Source organism: Choristoneura fumiferana, chromosome 22, assembly GCF_025370935.1.
Source record: "Choristoneura fumiferana chromosome 22, NRCan_CFum_1, whole genome shotgun sequence".
NCBI lineage: Eukaryota > Metazoa > Arthropoda > Insecta > Lepidoptera > Tortricidae > Choristoneura > Choristoneura fumiferana.
This window is the reverse complement of record NC_133493.1, coordinates 8,375,096-8,379,669: the sequence shown is the minus strand read 5'-3', so window position 1 is coordinate 8,379,669 and position 4,574 is coordinate 8,375,096.

Genomic DNA, 4,574 nt, shown 5'->3' with positions numbered 1-4,574 from the left:
AAAGTATTGTTACGACGGTGGGTTAGGTGGAAACTTTGATCGTGTTTTCGACCCATTGGAGGCGTTTTCAGTAGGCTGGAATACGGTTTCAGGCCGTTTCAGAGGATGCTCTATCACATATTAGTTTATCAAAATTTCACCCAAGTTACCGTTGTTTTCAGGCGCCTGAAACATGTTTTCAGTCCGTTTCAGGCCACCCTCTATCCGATGACGCCATAACCTGAAAACCCGTTTTCAGGCGTTTTCAGGACCCCTTATGGGCCTCTGAAGTACATTTCAGTATATGGCGAAATTTTCCATAGGAGTGAAAGAGATAGCACGATTAGAAAGAGACAGCTATACTGAGAACATTCGAGAAGGTGTGTGACAAGGATAGCCTATATGTGTGAGAGAAACAGACTGATGATCCTGTTTCCGGAATATTCTAGTAACTGTGTGAGAGAGATAGCACATGAAAGAGACAGACACTCTACTCGTTTCCGGAACATTCGAGATGTAGGTATGACGTCCTAGCTGGACTGTTCTCGAACTTTGTGGACCGATTCACCGGGGGTATATAAGCCGGGTGAGGTTGCGGCGGAGGACAGTTTCGAATACGATACCGAGCGATAATCAAAGCGACTTGTAAGTGAGTTTTCGAGTGCGAAATTACTGTGAACTGTTTTTAAGTGTTTTGTAAAGTTAAGTAACAGTGTGAAAATAAATCCTACTCTTATTCATCGGTGTTAAAAGTGCTTTTCAATCACGAACCCACCCCACGAACGTAACATTTGGTGTCAGAAGTGGGATTGAAAATGCCGCTTACTCCGCGAGAAGAAGAGAAGGAGAGGATGCAGACCCGAAGCCGCGCCGCAGCTGGGGACCCTACAGACACCGCCGCAGCGTCAGATACAGCGGCGGCAGTATCCCCAAAGCCGGAAATAGACGTCAACGCGATTCTGGTCCTCCTGAAAGAACAAGCTAGAAGGCAGGAGGAACATGCTAGAAAGCAGGAGGAACAAGCTAGAATCCTGCAGCAAGAGCTACGGGGTCAGAAGGAAGCTCAGGAAGAACAAGCTAGGATTCTACAGGAGGAACAAAAGAATCAGTTCCAACTCCTCCGTGAGGTACACGACGCAACCGCAGAATGGAAAAAGGAGATGGCTGAGGTCCAGGATAAAATTGTGGCAGTTGACATTAAAGTCGAAAATCACGAACAGCGCCTCAACGGTGTCAACGAAAAGGTAGAAGGCCACGAGAATCGCCTCCAGAAGTTGGAGATTAAAGTGGCCAACGGCACCACCAGTTTATCGGGTGCACCAGCCACAGGAGGTGAAAAGTTAAAGTTACCACCATTTGATGGTACCTCTTCATGGGCCGCATACAAGCACCAATTCGAGTTGGTTGCGGAAACGAATGGCTGGAGCAAGGATTATGCAAAAACGGCACTGAGTTTGGCGCTACGGGATGAAGCTCTCAGTATCTTGGAAACGTTGGGAAAGGATAAGACATATGACCGTCTCCTTGAAGCTTTAGAAGCACGCTTCGGTGACAGTCATCTAGAGCACGTCTACAGAGCTCAACTGAAGGATAGGACCCAGGGTCGTAATGAGTCATTACAAAAGTGGGCCCTAGAAATAGAGAAACTGGTCCAAAAAGCATACCGAGATTCATCCTCTTTTACGGATGGAATGCTAGTGCAGACATTCATAGATGGGATTCGAGACTTTGAAGTGAGGGCTGCTGTACGACTGGGTCACCATGGGAGTTTGAAGGATGCGCTTGCCCATGCTCTCGAGGTGGAAGCTGTACGCCAGGACCCAACAAGATCCTTCAGGGTGCGCGAAGTCGCTGCCAGGGAGCCGATTGCTCCACCTCGTGAAACGGGACCTCGATGTTACAACTGCGGGAACGAGGACACATGCAATCTGGCTGCCCGAAAAGACATTGGAGGCGACGAGACTCGGACCAAATGGAGAGGCCAGCAAGCTCTGGTAATCCAGAGCGGCAGCAGCAGGGAAACGAGTAAAAGCCAGGACTATGGGACGAGTGCTGGCTGGTGGTCAAAATGTCCCAGTTATGATCTCCCAGGCGAACAACGGGAACAGTCTGGCTGTCAAAGGAGAAATTGGTGGAGTGCCATGTCACCTTACTATCGACACCGGAGCTTCTCGGACTGTGATCAGTTCTCGACTGCTAAAACACCTGATCAGAGATCATCTAGTCCGACCAATGCATCTTCAGCTGCAAACGGCTACCGGCCAGAACATTTCCGTCCAAGGGGAGCAAGAAGTGTCAGTAAAGATTGGAGAAAAGAAGTACTGGCACAAAGTCATCATTGCTGACATCGTAGACGACTGTATTATTGGTCTAGATTTTATGAGGAAGTACGATTGTAAGATCGACTTAAAAGGCGGCGTGCTGAAATTTGGGGCTTATGAAGTTCCTATGGAGGGTGAAGTGGGTGGACATGTCTTCTGCGCTAGAAGGACTACACTTCAACCGAGATCGCAAGCCCTAGTTCCGGTGAAGTTGCCATATGGTGTGAGACAAGGATCTCATTCCTGCGTGCTAATAGAGAAAATAGCTGGCAGTAAGCCGTGGATACCAGCTCGCACAGTGGTAATGACGTCATCTGCAGCATTTATAAGGTTCTTAATTTAAGTGACACTCAACACGTCCTAAGTAAAGGAACCCTTATGGGGACATGCGAGGCAATCTCATGGATACGGAGTTGCCATGGTCCAAACGAGAACAAGTTGCAAGAAGAAGTTGTGGATATTGGAAAATTATTGGAAAACTGCGAGAATGATCTCACGGAGGAAGAACTTCTAAAGGCGCGTAATCTACTAAAGCGCTATAGGAGTGTCTTCTCTGCACATGACAGTGATATCGGGAGAACTGGAGTAGTGCAGCACGAGATCGACACTGGAGATGTCATGCCTATTCGACAGCGACCTCGGCGAGTTCCAGTAGCTCGAGAAAAAGAAGTCGAAGACATGATCAAGGAAATGAGGAGGGACAAAGTAATAGAACCGTCGACCAGCCCTTGGTGTTCTCCAGTAGTCTTGGTGAAAAAGAAGGATGGAACTATGAGATTTTGCGTTGACTATCGTAGACTCAACGACGTGACTAAGAAGGACAGTTATCCATTGCCGAGGATAGACGACACTTTGGACACTTTAAACGGCATGAAATGGTTTTCCACCTTGGATTTGAAAAGTGGATACTGGCAAGTGGAAATCAAGGACAAAGATAAAGAGAAAACAGCCTTCTCAACTGGTAAAGGACTTTGGCAGTTTAATGTTATGCCGTTTGGGTTGTGCAATGCACCGGCAACTTTTGAGAGGTTAATGGAGCAAATACTTGCCGGCCTCCTGGGTGATACTTGCCTAGTGTATCTGGATGACATCATAATTGTAGGTAAAAATTTCGATGACCACCTTAAGAAACTGGAGCAAGTTTTGTCCAAGTTGCGTGACGCAAATTTAAAACTAAGTCCGAAGAAATGCTCATTCTTCAAGCGTAAGGTTAACTACTTGGGACATGTAATTTCATCAGAAGGCATCCAGACAGACCCTGAGAAGATAAGTGCAGTTAAGGACTGGCCAACACCGAAAGACAAGACAGCAGTGCGTGCCTTTTTAGGACTTTGCTCGTACTATCGACGATTTGTGAAGAACTTCTCGGATATAGCAAAGCCTTTGCACCAGCTGACGGAAGAGAAACGACCATTTAATTGGGATGATCAGTGTGCAGCAGCCTTCTCAGATCTCAAACAGAGACTTTGTGAAACACCGATTTTGGAATATCCCGACCCGGATAACGAGTTTGTTGTTGACACTGATGCAAGCAATACTGGCATCGGAGGAGTCTTGTCACAAAACAAAGGAGATCAGGAAGTTGTGATAGCCTATTTCAGTAAATCGTTATCGAAACCCGAGAGAAATTACTGCGTCACTCGGAGAGAATTGCTGGCAGTCGTTAAAACTTTGCAGCATTTCAGCAAATATTTGCTTGGACGCAAGTTCCGAATCAGGACTGACCATGCTGCTTTAAAGTGGTTGTTAGAGTTCAAGAACCCCGAGGGTCAGGTGGCACGCTGGATCGAACAACTGCAGGAATATGACTTTTCCATCGAGCATCGAAGTGGAAAGTCACATGGAAATGCAGATGCCCTCTCCCGAAGGCCTTGTCCGGATGACTGCAAACACTGTTTAAGACAAGAGGATAAGGACTGCGTGAAGATGTTGAGGACCGACACTGTTAGCGAAGAGTGGAGTGACGCTGTCATGCAAGAAGCACAACAGGAAGATCGTGACATAAAACCCATTTACGACTGGATTAACGGTGGAATGCCCAAACCAAAGTGGTGTGAAGTAGCTCCGATGAGTACAGTGACCAAGAGCTACTGGGCGCAATGGGAAAGTCTGATTATGCACAATGGCGTACTGTGTAGGAAATGGGAGTCAGCGAACGGAAAGGATGCTCACCTTCAAGTGGTCGTACCAAGAAAGAGAGTTAGCGATGTTTTAAGATCCTTTCATGATGGCATTTCCGGCGGGCATCTAGGAGTAAAAAGGACTCTGATGAAG